Source organism: Clarias gariepinus, chromosome 10 (genome assembly GCF_024256425.1).
Source record: "Clarias gariepinus isolate MV-2021 ecotype Netherlands chromosome 10, CGAR_prim_01v2, whole genome shotgun sequence".
Classification (NCBI taxonomy): domain Eukaryota; kingdom Metazoa; phylum Chordata; class Actinopteri; order Siluriformes; family Clariidae; genus Clarias; species Clarias gariepinus.
Genome location: NC_071109.1, coordinates 27,402,739 through 27,424,111, shown reverse-complemented (window position 1 = coordinate 27,424,111; position 21,373 = coordinate 27,402,739). Strand labels below are relative to the sequence as shown.

The following is a 21,373-nucleotide window of genomic DNA, read 5'->3' as shown; positions in this document are numbered from 1 at the left end:
CATGTTCTCCCTGTGCTTGGTTGGTTTCCTCTGGGTACTCCGCAGATTATACTAATTGGCATTCCCAAATTGCCCGTAGTGTATGAATAAGCATGTCGGTGTTTGTATGTGTGTGCCCTGCAATGGTGTCCAGGGTGTACCCTGCTTCGTGCCCTAAGTGTCCTAGGTAGGCTCCAAGCCCCCGCAACAGGATATTCCTATATACAAAATAAAGTTTGGGTCTTTTACAATACCGGTGCCAAATTGATATTTTTAAAACGGTACCGGTGCCTGAACTGGTGCCTGAACTGAAAAGTTCTAAACAGTTCAGGCACCGGTACCATTTTAAAAACAAGTTCGTACAAGTTCTAATCACTAATTAGTTAATAAATCAGTTGGGAGCAGAGAAACCAGTAAAGTGTGCAGGACAGGTCGCCTTCCAGGACCAGGGTTGTGAATGTGTATATTACTTCATTGCAGTGATGTTAAAAAACAGTATGGACATCATGATCAACTTTTTACTTTTTGTCCGGCGGTTTTGAATCAGACCCCTAGGTGGCGCTGACATGGATTCTCTAGTCACAACAGGTGACTGCAACGTTCGGCGAAAGTGTTTAACAGTTTTTTTTGTTTGTTTTTTTACGTTTATAACTACGTTTTTCTTGATTTTAGCACCAGGGTTACTAAATTAAATATTTAAAGCTTGTTTTGAAACATGTAAGTAATGAGTGAGGTAAAGCCAGAAACTAATTCACAATTATTTTATTCACAATTATACAGTCAATTGAGTTTGGCTCGAGCGCGCAAACTGTCCTTTGGAAACACGTGAGACGGTTTTTTTTATTTCACGAATTTGGAGACAGAAGTGTCCTTTAATTTATTTCTGTGGGAAGTGCTGCACGTCCTGACTAAATGAAATGAAGTTCAGCGCTGTATATGAGCGAGCAGGCCTGTATAAACCGCTGCTGGAAAATGGCGCTTCAGTGACGCATGTGGTAAAGATGCACTTCTTTTACTTATCAGTAAATTTAGAACTGAGGATAAGGTCTGTGTTTTAAGAAACTGTTTGTCCTTTTTATTGTGCACTTTTTGCACTACGACAAAAGAAAAGTTTTTTTTTGGTAATTACTACAATTGTTTTCTTAAAATGGGTTCGTGTTTGGTGATGGTAACCTAATACTGTTTTTTATTACACATATAAAAATACAGCATTTTTTTTTCTACCAAAGAAAAAGAAAGTTTTACATAGAGGAGCAGGTGATTAACATGAAAACGTGTAACCCTTTTTGATTTTTTTCCCCCTGCAATACCACATTTGGCCATTGAGGGGCAATATTATATAATTCAGATGAAGTTAAACATCTTTTTCATTCCTCCACATTTAGTTTGCATGATTGGTCGTTAGCGGTCTAATTATTTCACTCAATTTTAAAGGTTTGGTTTAAAAAGTAGTTTTTAAAACAATGAGTTTGTACTGAGGAGTATTTTGTACTCTGGCCACTGATTGGCTAGTTCGCGCATTTATTATTAATTTCCTTTGTATTTCGCTCAAAAAGCCACTTTCGCCCGCTAATTTCAGTATTAATAATAGCTTTTTCATAATCTATATTGGTTGTTTATACAGTATTAAGAGAAATAAGCATTTTCCCTCCTTGGGACTACCGATCTATAGAATGACCCCGTTCGTTGTTCGCTGTTTTCGGTATCGCTTCTCGGCCTTTTGGCTAAGATCAAGTGTAGTATCTGTTCTTATCAGTTTAATATCTGATACGTCCCCTACCCGGGGACCATATATTAAATTGATTTTTGGAACAGGGAGATGGAATAGGGGCTTGCTCCGTCCACTCCACGCATCGACCCGGTATTGCAGTACCTCCGGGAACGGTGCACCCCCTCTCCTTTGTTAAAGAAATATTATTATTGTTATGTTGAATCTGTCAGTGTGTGTGGAGTCCTTCATTAGAACTAACGGTTATAACGTTGCTTAATCCTTGACGATGTGGTTCAGTTTTTTTTGTACTTTGTGCGTGGAATGTAATTTAACGTACCAGCACATAATAATAATAATAATAAAGATTACGAAGACTGAAGGATTGTAAATTAATAGAACAACCATATTTTATTACTGGCGGAACTATCGTTCCCGGAACTATATACCCGCCTCTTGTAACCAGTCGGACAGAAATTTCCGCGCTCGTGTTTATTTTTTACTTAGTTATTTCAACACAATGTCTATGACAACCGGTTATATAACGTTCTAATTATATACATTTTAAGTCATACTTTTTTATTAATAAAGTGAATTTCTGTAAAATGTTTTGTAGATAAGTCCGTTTATTTTGGTTGTAACTGAACTGCTTGCCGAGGGGGCGGGGCTAACTATAGCGAGGCTTTAAAACAATTCTAATAAAGTATTTAAAATATTTCGAATGAAGTGAAGCAATAATAAATTAGTTGAATCCTGACTCTTATTTCTTACAGCGGAGCAATACACTGCTTCACTTGGACTGACTGTTGTAATGTTCGAGGACTTCAGTTGCAGATTCATAAGCAATGCATCATGGGAACTGTTTCATTTTTAAGAAAATAGCCGACAGCACGGCTTTAAGTGTAAAAAGAAATGTAATTCTTTAGCGGTCCTCCTATATTTTGGTGTTTTACACAAGAATGTTTGTTTAACGGTTTGTGGTAGGTTTATCACCATGATGGTAAACAGTGTTTGTGGTGGTGCAGTCGTTGTGCGATGGTATAGCAATTCATACTTACCTGGCAGGGGAGATACCATGATCAAGAAGGTGGTTCACCCAGGGTGAGGCTCAACCATTGCACTCTCGGTTGTGCTGACCCCTGCGAATTCCCCAAATGTGGGAATCTCGACTGCATAATTTCTGGTAGTGGGGGACTGCGTTCGCGCTCTCCCCTGATATTCATTGTACTAAAGTCAGATCTTGCTATTGGAATGTAGAAAGTTTTATTGTGTGTATGGTAAGTTTCCGTTACATTATAGTCTCATGTATAAATTTGTGTAATATTTGCAAATAGCTGTGTTGACAGATTATTATAACTAGTGATGTTGAGATGAAGGTCTGAAGCTTTCCAGCCAGTTGGTTCATTCCTTGAGGCTTTATTTGCACACAAACCCCTCTACTGGTCAAAGAATGTAAGACAACCAGATGTGTTCGTAGTCATTTTACTAGTACTGAATGTGATCCTCTCAAAGCTGTCTTGATCTACTGTAGGTTGGGCATGGGAATTATACATGATTTTCATTAAACTATGTATTTTTCTATTGTGAGCACAAGATAATAGCCCATTTAAACCATCTGTTGTTGTTTCCTCCTATTAACTTGCTTGTGCTTGATTGTAAACGGTGTCCTAGATTTTCATTCTTATCACATTTTGATCAATGCTCCATGGTAGTAGCACACATACCAAAGTGTCCCATTCTCTAATTTTTCATAATTTTTGGCAATGTTACTTTATATATTATTTATTTGTGTTTTTTGTTTGTTTCTGTTTACAGATATTTACGAAACAAGACAGGAATCACAAAAAAAAAAACACAGCAAAAGAAATATTACTAAAGAAAATATACATCGGGAATAACATTCAGAGCACCTAGAAAAGAAAAACAAACAAAAAAACAGAGCTTGGGCTTTATATCTGTCAGTACGGCGGCAAGATTCGAACCACTTCCTAAACCGCCAATTGCAGCGAGGTTTCAAACGTCATTCATGACGTCAGTTGCCATAAACAATACAAGCCTTGAAACGCACTTCACTGAATAGTTCCTGGATTTCTCGACACACAGCTCGAAGCATCAGCACAGTACGTTCCATCACTAATTATAACATCTATCACCACTATGTAATTACTTTGAAGGTCCACTGTAATTATTATTATTTTATACCCCTGTAAGGTTGCTGTACATCTACTGAGCATAATGCAGGGAATAAATGCTTAGTATTACTGAATTTGCATTTGTGTTTTTAGTTTTTAAAATCTTTTTCTTCTCCTTATGATTAGGCAAATAAAGGAATGAATTAATAAATAAACTAGTGAATGTATTTGGCTAAATCTGAATAAAGAGAAGGGTATTGTGTTTGTATGGGACCTAGATACATTATTTTGTTTGACTTGGATCTCTTGTAAAGTGCTTTTTCTGTGCATAAACTGCAGATTCTTTTACTTGATTATGAAGTAAATACTGAAAGATCTTTACATTTTATTAATTATTCTATTCTTATATTGTGTTTAAAGAAATTCCAACAATACTTTTTATGAACAATACACAAACCCATACATACACTACTAGTCAAAGTTTTAAACATGCCTTCAAATTCCATGGGCTTTCCTGATTATTTTTTCTACATTGTAGAGCCTTGGCCAAAAGTTTTGAGAAAAACAAGGGTCAACACTGCAAATAATATTAACCTATTGGATGGGTTATCAAATGGTTTACACGGCCCCTCCCAAATTAATCCAGATCAGGCCGGATTGGGTCAGACTGTTCTGACTGACTTGTTTACATGATGCAGCTTTATTACGATTGAGCTATTATTTCCATGAGAATATTAAAAATACTGAATATTTTCATAAACTTAATATAATTTTTAATTAAAGCCTTTAACACTTAGCGAATGCTTGTAATTATACTTCCATATACCTAGTAAATTCTGAGGTGCTGTTAATTTGTTATTTTTTACTTTACTTTAACAAACTCCCCAGATAAGAGTCACAACTGTGATGTATTTAGAAGTGATAATAAATCTGTGCATGCCATGCTGCAGGCTCAGGAGGTCTCTGTTTTAAGGGTAAAATAGCTATTCAGCATCACTTTGTTGCAGCTAAATGCTAGCTTACAGTAGCTGTGTTTACACATCATTCATAGCAGAGATGGCGAGAGTTATTTTTTTTTTAATGTTAGATTTCTGCCTATTAAACATTTCACTGCAGGTAAAACCACTTTGTGACCTTTTTTTAAAAAAAGCTTTTAGCATGTAAACACACCGTATCAGATCAGCACACACAAATAAACAGTTAAATTAGACATTTTAATCGGAATGATTCCAATTGAATTAGAGAAATATTTCTGATGTAAACGTAGCTCCTGATCAACAGTTTGTCTGGTTCTGTTTCATAGGCTTATTTTATAGGCTTATTTTATAGGCTTATATGTGAACATGAAATAATGTTGTGTTACAAAACCATGGTCCCCATCTACACTGTTAAGAAAGTTGTGCAAAAATAATAATAGAGGCATCTTTTTATTTTATTACATTATATATATATATTTGACTGGTAGTGTATGTAGGGGTTTTTTTAGTGAAGAAAAAATGAAGTGCTATGCACAGAATGTTTTCTGTTCTAAGGGCAGACCTGCGGTTTGTTCTAAGTCTGTGCTTAGAACAGAAAACATTCTGTGCATAGCACTTCGTTTTTTCTCCGCGAAAAAAACCCTACCACTGAGCCACCAGTGCCCAGGAAGCATTTTCATTACTGATAATTGGGTCATGGTTGTCATGAGCAGTAATTCTCGGCCCTGGAAGCCACCCTACTTTTACATTTTTGTGTTTTCTATTATACCCAGATTCATTTAGGTAAAGCAGTTAATTGTCTGGGTGATTAAATCAGTTGTGCTGACAGCTGAGAAAACACTGAAATGTGCAAAACATGTGGGCTTATAGGAACACGGCTGTACATCTCTGACTATAGACATGAATCAGAGCCTTAAGTGGCGTTGTTGTGGAGCTGACCTGGATTCTGTAGCAGCAGGTGATTGCAATTCATTAGCATTAAAGGACTAATAAGTAAAGTATTTAAAGTTAATTTTTAAAAGTATTAAGTGAGATAAATCTTAATACTGACTTGAAATGTTTTCTTCCTTATACTTTTACTGTTGAATGAGTGTGTCTCTCGCGTGAGACTGTCCTTTGAAAATGTATGACAGTTTTATTTAAAAAGAATTTTTTGAAGACAGAAGTGTCTTTTTAATGCAGTTTGGTAAGGAATGCTGCACGTCCTGAATAACTGAAATGAAGTTATTTAGCGCTGTATATAAGCGAACAGGCCTGTATAAACTGCTGCTGAAAAATGGTGCTTCAGTGACGCATGTGGTAAGGATGCACTTCTTTTACTATTCACAGTAAATTTAGAACTGAGGATAAATTTTGTGCTTGAAGAAACTGTTTGTCCTTTTTAATGTTTCCTTTTTGCACTATGACAAAATAAAATTCTAGGCTTTTTTTCGTTTTGCTTTTTGCACAAAGGTTTTTTTTTTGTAATTACTAAAATTGTTTTGGTAAAATTTACATTCAGTGCACATATTAAAACATGAAACATATACATTACAATATTCATATTAAAACAATTTAAATATATTTTTTTCTTTTTACCAAGAAATTCTCGTGAAAAGGTTTTACATGGAGCAGCAGTAAACAGTTAACCTTTAACTTTTTTTTCTGATTGTTTTCTCATGCAATACCACATTTAGCCACTAAGGGGCTATAATGTTATAATGTTCTATAATTCAGCTGCAGTTTAACATCTTTTTAATTTCCCCGTATTTAGTTTGCAGTGTTGGTTGTTATCGATCGAATTATTTTACTCCACTTTTAAATGTTTGGTTCAGAATGTATGTTTTAAAATAATCTGACTTTGTACTGGATGGGATTTTGTACTCCGGCCTCCGATTGGCTGGTCTGCGAATTCATTATTAATTTCTCTTCTGTTTCGCTTAAATAGACCTTTTCGCCCACTAATTTCAGTATAAATGATATAATTATATATTTTTCATAATCTGTATTGCTTGTTTATACAGTATTGAGAGAAATGAGCATTTGCCTTCCTCAGGATTACCGATCTGTAGAATGACCCCGTTCGTTGTTCGCTGTTTTCGGTATCGCTTCTCGGCCTTTTGGCTAAGATCAAGTGTAGTATCTGTTCTTATCAGTTTAATATCTGATACGTCCCCTACCCGGGGACCATATATTAAATTGATTTTTGGAACAGGGAGATGGAATAGGGGCTTGCTCCGTCCACTCCACGCATCGACCCGGTATTGCAGTACTTCCGGGAACGGTGCACCCCCTCTGTCTCTGTCAAAAAAAGATTATTATAACGAATCTGGGTGGCGTTCGGCATTAGAGCTAACTGTTAAAGCGCTGCTTTTCGGGGATGATGTGAGTGTGAAGTACAGCGTGTGTTTTCAAACACATCATTAATTTTATTTCACTGTGGGAAAATCTAGTCAAACTTTACGTATTTTATTATTATTATTTATTTTGGCTAAACAGAAATCGACTCCTTGTTCTTTTTTTGGGGAACTGGTTATATAACTAATTGTATACATTTACATTCCTCATTTATTAAAGTGAGGTCTGTAAAATGTATTGTAGAGAAGTTTTATTTTGGCTGAAACTGTATTTCACACCGAGGGGCGGGGCTAACTGTAGCGAGGCTTTAAAACGGTTCTAATAAAGTATTCTGGTTGAAATATTTTTCCTGATTCTTATTGCTACAGCGGAGCAACACGCGTCTTCCTCTTGGCTTGTCTGTTGTGATGTTCGAGGACCTACTCCATTTCTGAAGCCGTTTCCTGGACGTTGTAGCTCTCGTAGATTCAGAAGCAATGCATCATGGGAACTGTTTCGTTGATAAGAATATACACGGCAGCACGGTTTTACGGGTAATAAAATTAGTAATGCTTTAGCGGTGCTTTTTATTGTGGTGTTTTACACTCGGATGTTTGTGTGACGGTTACTGGTATATTTAATCACCATGATGGTAAACGGTGTGTGTAGTGGTGCAGTCCTTGTGCGATGGTGTAGCAATTCATACTTACCTGGCAGGGGAGATACCATGATCAAGAAGGTGGTTCACCCAGGGTGAGGTTCAACCATTGCACTCTCGGTTGTGTTGACCTCTGCGAATTCCCCAAATGTGGGAATCTCGACTGCATAATTTCTGGTAGTGGGGGACTGCGTTCGCGCTCTCCCCTGATATTCAACGTATTAAAGTTAGAGTTTTTGTTTATGAAGCAGTGAAGAGAGTTACCTTTATTGCCCAAATTTTTAATGAGAAAATTCTATTACTCTTGATATTATTGCAAGGTATCTCAATCCCTTCTGTATATTTATACTGTTAAAAGGCTATGCAATCAATGAGTTTCTTTAATGCATAGCATTAATGAATATGCAGTCATGGTCACAAATTTAGTTAGAACATTGTTTTTCTCACCTTTCTCATATAACTTTGCAAGCAAAAGCATGAAGTAACAAAAATGAATAAATAGCAGAGTATTTACCCAAAGCTTTGGGTGATTTAGAACTGCTGAAAATTTAAACATATTTGCTAAAATGAAAATCTGCCCCTTAGCAAGCGCAGCAATAACCGAGCAATCAGGTCAGGATAAAAGTTTAGATTTTGTTTCTTGTACAAACATTCATTTGATCTTATCTTAAAAATAGGTATGAATGTATGAGGGGGAAATGGTCCTCAATACATATTAATGATTAATGTACATCTTGCACATAAATTAATGTTAAAATGATTAAGTGATTAATTATTTTATTTATTAATCTTTCAATGTTTCACTGAAAAGCCAGAAAGTCACCACATGCCTTGGTGTTGGCAATAGATACAATAACCAACTACATTAACATACAACAGATACAACAGATTAAGGAATTTAAATAAGTTAAAGCATTTAAGGAATTAAAATCTAAGGGTTTATATGAGAAGAAACCTCGATGGGACCTTGCCAAAAATGGGCATAATATAAATTCAGATAATCTGTTCCAGCAAGTAAAAAATCTTCCTAATATTAGCTGTTTCAACAGTATACGCATATTTTTGCCAATAAAAACAATCAAATCCATTTAGAAAAGGCATGCAAATTAAGTAAAATATGAAATAAATAGACATTAAATCTCACTTAACCTTAATTTATGATTTCTCTTGTCACTGGCTACTTTAAACATGACATGAAGTGCAGCCACATAGTGGGTTTTTATGAGGCTGCAATTAATTTGTTTACATGGGGTTATATCTTTGTGTATGTTTTGCCTTATCAGTTGTGTTTAGGTTTCCTGTTTTTACTCTTGCAAGACTTTCTCTCCAAATCACAAGGGGAATACCGGTGACGCACAGAGGTCAGCAGTCCCTGTTTAAAGGGAAGCCGCGTATATGCAAAGGGGCCAACACTCCATTATTCCGAACACTCCAAAATTGGATTACTCACCATTGGCACAGTATCACATGACAACGTTTTTTTTCCCCATCATAGTGCTCCCGGCTTGACTCATAAAGCCCGTGAGTACTTCCACACGCATACTTCCTTTGGATACACAACACTGACTATACATTTATTCATGAGCACACCAAAATCTTGCATGTTTTGTGAACTACAGTGTCTGTTATATAAAACACATATGGTTTTGGTGTATTGAGTGTTGTCTGTGTGTCGTCTTTGGTTTTAACACCAGTAGACAAGATAAAAGTTTGTGTTATCTCGGTTAATTAATTAATATGAGCGTTACAAACATTCTTGAGACCCATGGTGCTATGTGGGACCCATGTCACTTCACATTGGCTTTACACTAACACAAACAGGTTTTGACCGGCAACCGGCTTGCATTAGCTACAGTGCTATGCATGCGAGACAAATTTCTTGCAAAATTTTAGCTCCTACAGGGAAAATTTACAAGGTGTGTGTGTGTTTTAGGGGGTCAGGTGTAGCTCAGTGGTTAAGGCATTGGACTACGGTTTGGAAGGTCCCTGTTGGGCCCTTGAGCAAGGCTCTTAACCCTCAATGCTCAGATGTATAAGGAGATTTGGGTAAATACCCTGGTATTTATTTAGACTGTTAATAAATACCTCTGTATACTTAAACAGGTACGAAAGGAAAGGCCATAACCATAACGGCAAATTCAGCGTTAATAAACATTTTCCCCATGCATTAAATTAGAAATTCACTGTATGTAAAGACGTTCTTTAATTCAATTCAATGTCATTTGTATAGCGCTTTAAACAATTGACATTGTCGCAAAGCAGCTTTACACAATCAAAAGAATTATTTAAGTCTGTATGGAATGTGTATGAATCAAAATGATAAGACTGTCCCTGATAAGCAAGCCGAGAACGACGGCGACAGTGGCAAGGAAAAACTCCCTGAGATGGTAATAGGAAGAAACCTTGAGAGGAACCAGACTCAACAGGGAACCCATCCTCATTTGGGTAAAAATGGATAGCAGGGATTGATCTGCATAAAACTATGTAAGACTGGAAGTTCAGTATAACAGGATATGTGTTAAATTAAATGGAGTCCAGTTTGTTCCTGGAGGCTCAGGTAGACAGTAGAAAATTCCAGTCCCGAACTATTGAGCGACTGAAGTTACAGGTCATCAAAGATCAGCTGTCTGCATCAGTCGAGGACAGGATCAATGTATAAGGTGAATGTATATTTAGTGCAGAGTACAAGCAGAGACTCCGGCAGGACTAACTATGACAGCATAACTAAAAGGGAGAGCCAGAAGGAAACACAGACATGAGGGCTTCCTGAGATGTAAAGCAACCAATCACCCCAACGTCAACAAACCTGAGTGATCAATGAGAGTGGTGAAGACAGCATCTAAACATACCAGTTCACCGTAATACTCTGTCCATGAGTCCCCCAGATCTGTTCCTTTACCTAAAGCAAATCAATCTACAAAAATGCTTGGCTAAATAAATAGGTTTTTAGCCTAGACTTAAACATTGAGACTGTGTCTGAGGTTTAAACACTATTTGTAAGGCTATTTCATAACTTTGGGGCTTTGTAAGAAAAAGCTTTGCCCCCTGCTGTAGTTTTAATAATATGTGGTACCGACGAGCAGCCTGCATCCTTTGATCGAAGTAGGCGTACTGCGGCGCAAGACCGTTTAATGCTTTATACGTGAATAGTAGTATTTTAAAATCAAGGCAAATTTCACAGGAAGCCAATGCAGTGTGGATAAGATAGGGGTGATGTGGTTGTATCTTTTGGTTTGAGTAAGGACTCTCGCTGCTGCATTCTGGACTGACTGAAGCTTGTTTATGCACCTTGTTGAACAACCAGACAGTAAGGCGTTACAATAATCCAACCTAGAAGTGATAAAAGCATGTACTTTTTTAAGTAGTCCATTCGGTCAGGCGTTTGTTTCTGGTTTGTGATAATTGGGGTGCTCGTTTTTTTGTCTTTTACATACTCTGTATTTACAGTAAATTATCGTGTTGATTGGCTCTGTTGACGGACGAGTATAGCCATGCCCACTTTATGGATAAAACACTTTATTCTTTCAAACAACTGCTGGCTGTTGTGATGTATTCTAACATAAGTGCTTATAACATCTCTTCTACTCAACAAGTTAATTTTATTCATGGTGCAGATTTCACATCGGGCAAATACAGAAGGACTGGCAAAGTTTAATAAAATTCTGTCCAGCTGGTTTTGCCTGATGCTGTAACAAATTTGATTGGACAAAGATACAAATGAACAGATAAAAATTTGTCTGAGACTGTTTTCAAGTCCTTCAGTGTATAAAACGTAAAAAAATTATTAAAAAAGGTTGAGGTCTGCCAAAATTCTAAATGTAAATGAGTTCTGGCCAATGTACAGATAAAACCTTTCTCTTTATATAGATTTTACTTCGTTTTTACATGTCTTTTTTAAATATTTCGATTGTTTTATATATGTAAAAATATAATTTTAGTGGATTATCTGTATTATAGAAAGGATTATCTGCATTTACATTATTTCCTCTGGGAAAATGAGTTTTGCAATACGAATTTTTACCTAAAGAATTCACTTCTGTAATGGATTAAATTTGTATGCCGAGGTATCACTGTAATACTCAATAACAATTACCAATTCATTCATATAAAATCAGAAATGATATGATTTATTAATTAAACTGAATATTCAAGGGTGAGAACGAACATACCGTCAGTACCAGAAACTATGCAGTTGGAATTCCCAATTCAAGATTGTCTCTACCGTGGTGCAATGTTTATGGTAACCGTACAGTTACAGGCTTCTGATTGGTTGAGAGTCTAGAGTTTGCCGCGTAGGTCAATGTATGCAACTTAGCAAGCGTAACAACAATAGAGCAGTTCCACATTCTGAACATTGAATTATAGAACTGGACTGTAGACCACCAGTGACATGTGCGACAGAGAGGTATGGTGAGGATCTTTGTCATTAACCAGACTATGTTGTTATAATTACACTGTTATTCTGGTAGGAAAATGTTTTGTTTTAAAAAGAAATCTACATAGTTTTTTTTTGTCTAATAAAAATGCACCGTTCCACTGGCTCGTGGTAATGTGTGTTTGTGCAATATCATGGCTATTATTAGTGCTTATTAGCAATTTTTGCTAAGTTAATAATACTCATTATCACAGTCACAAGGGATAGTGATATTACTGATGACTGTAGTAAATTAATGTACTGTATGCAGTTTCAGCATGCTTGATGAGCACGGAACAGAAGTGACAAACCAACATTGAAAGGCAGACATGGTAAACCAATGGGTAAAAGACTACCTTAAAATTCAGAGAGGTTCCCACAAGTCCCAATTCTACAACCCTGAATTCCAGGAAAAGGTAGGTTTTTTAAATTTAAATAAAATAAAAACTAAAAGGCTTTCAAATCACATATGCCAATATTTTATGCAAAAAAAGACTTTCTATGCAAAATAGAACATAGAGAAACGCAATCATTGCGATTTTGTCTGTGATTGTGCAAACATTTAAACTTGGTCATTAAAAACAGAGCTTTTGGAAAACTCTGTCCAAAGTGAAGATTTTTCAAAACTCCATTTTTAGTAGTGTCGTATGGACAGAGGAAAAGGAGATTTTTGGCTTGTTGTAACGCCACCTTGTGCCGATGATGTAATTGTCTGTGTGCCAGGGCCCTTGATTTAATGTCAGCTTTGTTTATGAGAATATTTTGTGTAATAGTGGACATGCGTACAGTAAACTAGTGACGGGGTAAATGTTGTGTACTGGACTTTTTACATGCGTGTACATACACGCACAGTTACTCACACATTATCTGTTAATAAACCAAGGTGCCTGAATGTCCTACTAAGCTCGCTGCTGCTACATACTGTACAAAACTCTGACGACAGAGACCCCGCAGACAGTGACTGCTGTTTTGGACGAGACCTGTCGCATTTCTACAAAGCGAAACAGGTAATGACGTTTTGTCTAGGCTTCTAATTGGCTCCCTGTTGATTAAAGCACTTAACAGGGCGTTTTGCGTTTTCATGTGGACAAAGATATTTTTAAAACGTGGGTCGTGTGGATAAAATTATTTTAAAAAACAAAAAATGCCCGTTTTTTTAAAATACCCTGCTACATGTAGACGTGGCCTTAGAGAGGCAAAGTCTCTCAGAAATAAAGACGGGCAGAGCTTCTCCAATGTGTGCAACTGTCTGTAAAAAGATACTTTAAAAAACAATGTCAAGTCGCTTTTATTGTCACATCACGTTACTGGTACACTGGTACCGTACATGTGAGTGAAATTCTTATGTGAAAGCTACACAAGCAATAGTGGTGTACAATTATAAGAATAAATATACATATGGATAATACAGTAGTAAAAATATTGTGCAAGTATTATTGGGGAAAAAATAATTAAAAAAATAATAAAATATTTGAGTACAAGTATACATGTATACACACAGAATATACTCATATATACACATCTCTCTCTCTCTCTATATATATATATATATATATATATATATATACACGCGATTGTGAGAGTGTGTCTACTTGTGTATAAATGTAATGTTCCTCATATGTCAAATTGCAAAGGCTTGCAATCTCATCATTTACAGTACATAACATCAAAAGATTTACAGAAACTGGAGAAATCTCTGTGCATAAGGGACATGAAAGAAGACCTTTGTTGGATGCCTGTGGTCTTCGGGCCCTCAGGCGACACTGCATCACTCTAACACATTGTGTCATCGGCATGATTGTCATTAACATTATTAAATGGGCCCAGGAATACTTCCAGAAACCACACAGTCTGGACCAGATTGCTATGCTAACTAAAGCTCCATCATGCAAAACGAAGGCCATATATGAACATGGTCCAGAAGCGCCATCGTGTCCTGTGGGCCAAGCCTCATTTAAAAAGCCTCATTGTTTCAAAGTGGAAAAGTGCTATGGTCAGATGAGTCCAAATTTAACAGTCTTATTGGAAATCACGGACACTATGATTTCCAACAAGAGGAGGCTTAAGAAGAGGGAGACCTTTCAGCATGTTATCAGCATTCAGTTTAAAAGCTTGCATGTTTTGGAAGGCAATATGAATGCTGAAAGGTATATAAAGACAATGTATATTTCATGTCTGCAGCCGATTTTTCACCTAGAGCGAACATTTGGTGCATCATTAAACGAAAAATACATCAAAGATGACCACGGAAACCTATATCAGGCAGAAATGGGACTAAATCCCAACACCAAATTTTAATTAGTTTATTCAAATTTTGAAAATTTTGCAGCTTTTCTGGAATTCAGGTTGTACTTGAGCTACGGCCAGAGAGGGTTAAAGTATGTGGACACCTCTCTGTTTATTGACCAGATTATGCCATACTGAACTTTTAAGACTAAGGTACAACAGATGCTTAAACTGTAGTTTAAAAAAAATATATATGGTATATTTTTATTAAATTTTCTTGTTTTCACAGATAGTTCAGGTGCTAATTATTTATTTACTTATTTGTTTTTTTTGTTTTTGCAGCTGCATTACATACAAGCTTGAGCTCAATAGTTTCACCTATAAATTATAAATATTTTTCAACTTTGTTGTTTGATACTGAATGTAAACAATTTAAGTGAAACATGTTTTATTTTCATTTTGAATATTTGAACATAAATAGGGTAAACTTTAAAGAGTTTTTGTACAATACATTTATTGTAGGTAGGGGACAGAGAGACAAAAGTAACACTATAAACTTCTTTGTTAATCACAAGCTTCACATGCCTGGTGCTAGAGTACACGTTGTCTCACATTTTAAACCATTTCCCTCACTCATACTTCACCGGATTAAATAATCAGCTATTTAAGAGTTCTCTTAATTAAAGTTGTGTTAGTACAGTAATCTTAACCCTGGTCCCGGAGGACACGCTGCCCTACATGTTTTAGTGTATTCCTTGCTCACACCCATATCAATTAAAAAAAAACTGTTGATTAGTTAATTAGACAAATCATTTGTAAATCAGCTAATATCTGCAGGACAGGTGTGCTTTGAGGACCAAGTTTGTGTTTATGATTGAATCTGACCCCTAGGTGGCGCTGTCCTTGATTCTGTAGCAGCAGGTGATTGCAATTTTCGACGAAAGACTACTTTTTCCTTCATTTTGGCACACTAGGATTAGTAAATGAAGTATTAAAAACTCGTTTTGAAACCTGTAAGTAGTAAGTGAGGTAAACCTTGAAACAATTTTAAAATGTTTTTCTTATTCATAATTTTACCGTCAAATGATTTTGCGCGCGCGCAAAAAAACGGTCTTTTCGATTCAAGTGAAACAGTTTTATTTTATTTCATGGTTTTGGAGACAGAGTTGTCCTTTTAATGCATTTTAATAAGAAGTTCTGCACGTCTTGAATAAATGAAGTTCAGCGCTGTATATGAGCGAGCAGGCCTGTATAAACCGCTGCTGGAAAATGGCGCTTCAGTGACGCATGTGGTAAGGATGCACTTCTTTTACTTATCAGTAAATTTAGAACTGGTAAGGTCTGTGTTTTAAGAAACTGTTTTTCCTTTTTATTGTTCACTTTTTTGCACTACGACAAAAGAACATTCTAATTAATTACTACAATTGTTTTAGTTACAATTTTATTCAGTGTTTGTTTGGTGATTGTAGCCTCCTGTTGTTTGGATTGCACACATTAAAATTATGCATTTTCTTTTTAACAAGAAATCCTCGTGTAAAAGTTTTACTTGTAAGAACAGGTGGTGACCTTGTAATCGCTCACTTTTTTTTCCCCCTGATTTTCTCCTGCAATACCACACTTAGCCACTGAGGGGCAATGTTATATAATTAAACTGAAGTTTCACATCTTTTTCACATCGTTTGTACTGGGGAGGGAGGTTTGGAGTCTGGTCTCTGATTGGCTGGTTAGCGAATTCATTATTTATTTCTCTTGTGTTTCGTTTTTTTTTTCTTTTTTAAAGCCACTTTCGCCCGCTAATTTTAGTATAAACAATATTTTTCCGTAATTTATACTGGTTGTTTGTATAGTATTAAAAAAATGAACATTTTCCCTCCTCGGGATTACCGATCTGTAGAATGTTCCCGTTTGTTCTTTGCTGCTGTCGGCATCGCTTCTCGGCCTTTTGGCTAAGATCAAGTGTAGTATCTGTTCTTATCGGTTTAATATCTGATACGTCCCCTACCCGGGGACCATATATTAAATTGATTTTTGGAACAGGGAGATGGAATAGGGGCTTGCTCCGTCCACTCCACGCATCGACCCGGTATTGCAGTACATCCGGGAACGGTGCACCCCCTCTCTCTCTCTGTCAAAAAAAAGATCATAATAGTGAAACTGCGTGGCGTCCTGCACTAGAGCTAACTGTTATAGGCGTTGCTAACTGTAGCGAGGCTTTAAAACGGTTCTAATAAAATACTCTAGTTGAAATATTTTCCTGATTCTTATTGCTACAGCTGTCTGAGTGTGTGGAGTCCTTCATTAGAACTAATGCTTATAACGTATTCGGGGACGATGTGGTTTAGTTTAGAAATGCGTGGAATGTATTTTAACGTACCAGCACACAAATAATAATAATAATAAAGATTACGAAGACTAAAGGATTGTAAATTAATAGAACAACTATATTTTATTACTGGCGGAACTATTGTTCCTGGAACTATGTACCCGCCTCTTGTAACCAGTCGGACAGAAATTTCCGCGCTCGTGTTTATTTTTTACTTAGTTATTTCAACACAATGTCTATGGAAACCGGTTATATAACGTTCTAATTATATACTTTTAAAGTCATACTTTTTTTTTATTAATAAAATGAATGTCTGTAAAATGTTTTGTAGAGAAGTCGGTTCATTTTGGTTGTAACTGAACTGCTCGCCGAGGGGCGGGGCTAATTCTAGCGAGGATTTAAAATATTTTTTATAAAGTATTAGAAATATTTCTGATGAAGTAATAAGAGTCGTTGAATCCTGACTCCCATTGCTTACAGCGATAATACTTTGATACAGCGCAATACACTGCTTCCTTTGGACTAACTGTTGTGATGTTCGAGGACTTCAGATGCAGATTCATAAGCAATGCATCATGGGAACTGTTTCATTTTTAGGAACACGGCTTTACGTTTAAAAAAAAATAAATAAATAGTAATTCTTTAGCGGTCCTCCTATATTTTGGTGTTTTACACGCGAATGTTCGTTTAACGGTTTGTGGTAGGTTTATCACCATGATGGTAAACAGTGTGTGTGGTGGTGCAGTCGCTGGGCGATGGGGCAGCAATTCATACTTACCTGGCAGGGGAGATACCATGATCAAGAAGGTGGTTCACCCAGGGTGAGGCTCAACCATTGCACTCTCGGTTGTGTTGACCTCTGCGAATTCCCCAAATGTGGGAATCTCGACTGCATAATTTCTGGTAGTGGGGGACTGCGTTCGCGCTCTCCCCTGATATTCATTGTACTAAAGTCAGATCTTGATATTGCACATTGAAATAAAGTAGTAGTCATATTGTATGTACAGGTAGTTTACTAGGTTATATTACCATCTGGTTAATTAGCAGCAATTATGTACTGTACAACTGTATAATCTGTGTAATGTTTGCAAATAACTGTGTTGACAGATTATTATATATGTTGAGATGAAAAAGCTTTCCAGCCAGTTGGTTCACAAAAGGGTTCATTTCTTGAGGCTGTATTTGCACACAAACCCCTCTACTGGTCAAAGAATGTAAGACAACCAGATGTGTTCGTAGTCATTTTACCAGTACTGAATGTGATCCTCTCAAAGCTGTCTTGACCTGCTGTACTGTAGGTTGGGCATGGGAATTGTGCATGATTTTTATTAAACTATGTATTTTTCTATTGTAAGCACAAGATAATAGCCCATTTAAACCATCTGTTGTCTCTTTCTATTAACATGCTTGTGCTTGTTTGTAAATAGCGTGTATTTGATTTTCGTGCCTGTTGCATTTTGATCAGTGCTCCATGGTAGTAGCACACATACCAAAGTGACCCTCCTTTACATTAATATTTAATAATTTCTGGCAATGTTACTAAGATAAAATATTTATCAAGACTTTATAGGTGCTTAGTGGATGTGAGTTTGGCAGGATGTGATTAACTCTTTCACTCTGAAAAGAGGAAGGAAGAGAAGGGCAGTGCTTGTGCATTGGGTGGTTGTGAGATGGGGAGGCGGGCGATACTCTATTCATTTATATTTAAAAACAATACTACCCACGAATTGTGCAGAGATTCCTTGGGCTTTATATATATTAAGCTTAATCGTGTGTGTGTGTGTGTACTAATTATAACATCCATCACCACTATTGTAATTACCTTGAAGGTCTACTGTGATTTATTTTATTATTATTTTTTTTTAATCCCTGTAAGGTTGCTGTTCGTCTACTAAGCTTAATGCAGGGAAGAAATGCTTAGCATTACTGAAATTGTTTGTGTTCTTAGCATTAGGGTTCAAAATCTTTTTCTTCTCCCTATGATTAGGCAAATGAAGAAATGAATTAATAAATAAACAAATGAATGCATTTGGGTAAGTCTAAATAAAGCCGATGAGCCAATCAGAAGCAGGCCTTGTGTCTTTGTAAAATACAGTGATGCAGGTTAAGGCAATGCTCCATGCGCGAAGGTGTTTTTAGCTCCCATACTGTACATTTGTGTCTCATACTGGCAACTTGAACCGTAAGTCAATGTTATGAAGCCAAGGGAAGACATTAAAGATATCGATAAAGGCATAAAGAATAAATGGCGCTTGGATTGAGGATGTGGGTAGTGACGGAAAGCCCTTTGGAAGCTGGTGTCAAAAGCTCCGGCAATCAGGAGCATGCTATTGCACTGTGTGCGCAAGGAAACTGATGTATGGAACCAGCGGTGAAAAAAGTGCTGTCACGGCACGAATTAGACCCTGTTCATAAAGCAACAGTCAGAGCACGGCAACACGCCGCACGTTTGCCAGGGGCAACAGCTACGGCAGATATTCCACCCTCAATGACCTATCGTGTGATTGATTTAAAAATTCACTTGTGCTCCTTCATTACTGAGCTTGACCTGTCATTTACTATCGCCCACCATCTCGTCACTTTATGTAAGAAATTAGCGAAGGATGGACCTGCCCTGGTGCATCTGTCTGTCTCCAGGCAGCACACAAGCTATCTTCTTACACACGGCATCTCGCCAGAGTTTAAAAAACGTCTGTCTAAAAAGCTTAAGATTGGCATGTTTTCAGTCAACATTGACGAGGCCACGGACGAAAGTATGGATAAAATTCTTTATGTACTGGTCCGATTTTATGACGAGGATGCAGGCAGTCGTTAATCCCATACTGTCTTTTACAGTATATTTATGGTTTTTCTGTTGAATGGTGCATATTTTGCAGTTAAATTTGTTAAAGAAAAATGAATGTGTCCCTTTCATATCCTTTAGTTAATCAATTTCTGTGTACTTTGGAGTACTATTATTGCCACTTACTGACCTGTCTTGGTATGGCTGTAGCATCTGTAGAATTTACTTCCAGTGATTGTACTAAGATAGGCTAATAATGTCAATCTAGGCACTGAACATATTGAGAAGAAAATGCTGTGTTTTCTTGAATAATACTGGGGGCATAATGCAAATATAAAAGTATCTAAAAAGAGGCACTTGACAATAATGATGATCAGGATTATACATAGGCTGTTTATATATTTGGGCCCAGGGGCCAACAAGTTACAGTATGTGTTAAGTGTGTTGCATACATAGTACCCCCACCCCTACTCACCTCGGGGGCAAGGAAAAAAAAGTTCAGGCTTAGGAATTCTTTCCACCATCAGCCCTGAGTTTATTTTTTTTAGGATTCAGTTTGGCTTGTATCTCTTGTAAAGTGCTTTTTCTGTGCATAAACTGCAGATTATCTCACTTACAGCGGGGGAAAATAAGTATTTAGTCAGCCACCAATTGTGCAAGTTCTCCCTCTTAAAAAGATAAGAGAGGCCTGAAATTTTCATCATGGGTATACCTCAACTATATGAGACAAAATAAGAAAAAAAATCCAGAAAATCACATTGTAGGATTTTTAAAGAATTTCTTTGCAAATTATGATGGAAAATAAGTATTTGGTCAATAACACAATTTCATCTTAATACTTTATATATGCTTTGTTGGCAATGACGGCACTCAAATGTTTTCAGTAAGTCTTCACAAGGTTTTTACACATTGTTGCTGGTATTTTGGCCCATTCCTGTTGATGTTTTGGGGCTGTCACTGGGGAACACGGACTTTGAACTCCCTCCAAAGATTTTCTATGGGGTTGAGATCTGGAGACTGGCTAGGCCACTCCAGGACCTTGAAATGCTTCTTATGAAGCCACTTTTTTTCGTTGCCCGGGCGGTGTGTTTGGAATCATTGTCATGCTGAAGGACATAGCATGATGTTTCCACCTCCATGCTTCACGGTAGGTATGGTGTTTTTTGGATGCAACTCAGCATTCTTTCTCCTCCAAACATGAAGTTCTATTTTGGTTTCGACTGACCATATGACATTCTCCCAATCCTCTTCTGGATCATCCAAATGCTCTCTAGCAAACTTTAGACGGGCCTGGACATGTGCTGGCTTAAGCTGGTAAACACGTTTGGTACTGCAGGATTTGAGTCCCTGGTGGCGCAGTGTTACTGATGGTAGCGTTTGTAACTTTGGTCTCAGCTCTCTGCAGGTCATTCACTAGTGTGGTTCTGGGATTTTTGCTCACAGTTCTTGTGATCTTTTTGACCCCATGGGGTGATATCTTGGGTGGAGCCCTAGATCAAGGGAGATTATCAGTGGTCTTGTATGTCTTCCGTTTTCTAATAATTGCTCCCACTGTTAATTTCTTTACACCAAGCTGCTTACCTTTTGCAGATTCAGTCTTCCCAGCCTGGTGCAGGTCTACAATTTTGTTTCTGGTGTCTTTTTTCCATCTTTTTGGTTTTGGCCATAGTGGAGTTTGGAGTGTGACTGTTGGAGGTTGTGGACAGATGTCTTTTATACTGATGACAGATGCCATTAATTTAGGTAACGAGTGGAGGACAGAGGAGCCTCTTCTGGATTTTTTTCCCCCTTATTTTGTGTCTCATAGTTGAGGTATACCTATGATTGAAATTACAGGCGCCTCTCATCTTTAAGTGCT

At 37.0% G+C, this 21,373-nt stretch overlaps 6 non-coding genes across 6 annotated transcripts; all 6 read left to right on the top strand.

Moving 5' to 3' along the window:
* The first annotated feature begins 1,683 nt into the window (after positions 1-1,683).
* LOC128532386 (U2 spliceosomal RNA) lies at positions 1,684-1,874 on the top strand. Its single transcript, XR_008361295.1, has one exon. It is a non-coding gene; the product is annotated as a U2 spliceosomal RNA (small nuclear RNA).
* Positions 1,875-2,737: 863 nt separating this feature from the next.
* Positions 2,738-2,902, top strand: LOC128532379 (U1 spliceosomal RNA). The gene has a single exon (XR_008361288.1). It is a non-coding gene; the product is annotated as a U1 spliceosomal RNA (small nuclear RNA).
* A 3,977-nt stretch (positions 2,903-6,879) lies between these two features.
* Positions 6,880-7,070, top strand: LOC128532393 (U2 spliceosomal RNA). The gene has a single exon (XR_008361300.1). It is a non-coding gene; the product is annotated as a U2 spliceosomal RNA (small nuclear RNA).
* A 744-nt stretch (positions 7,071-7,814) lies between these two features.
* Positions 7,815-7,979, top strand: LOC128532385 (U1 spliceosomal RNA). The gene has a single exon (XR_008361294.1). It is a non-coding gene; the product is annotated as a U1 spliceosomal RNA (small nuclear RNA).
* An 8,357-nt stretch (positions 7,980-16,336) lies between these two features.
* On the top strand, positions 16,337-16,527 carry LOC128532395 (U2 spliceosomal RNA). The gene has a single exon (XR_008361302.1). It is a non-coding gene; the product is annotated as a U2 spliceosomal RNA (small nuclear RNA).
* Positions 16,528-17,503: 976 nt separating this feature from the next.
* LOC128532384 (U1 spliceosomal RNA) lies at positions 17,504-17,668 on the top strand. Its single transcript, XR_008361293.1, has one exon. It is a non-coding gene; the product is annotated as a U1 spliceosomal RNA (small nuclear RNA).
* The last annotated feature ends 3,705 nt before the right edge of the window (positions 17,669-21,373 follow it).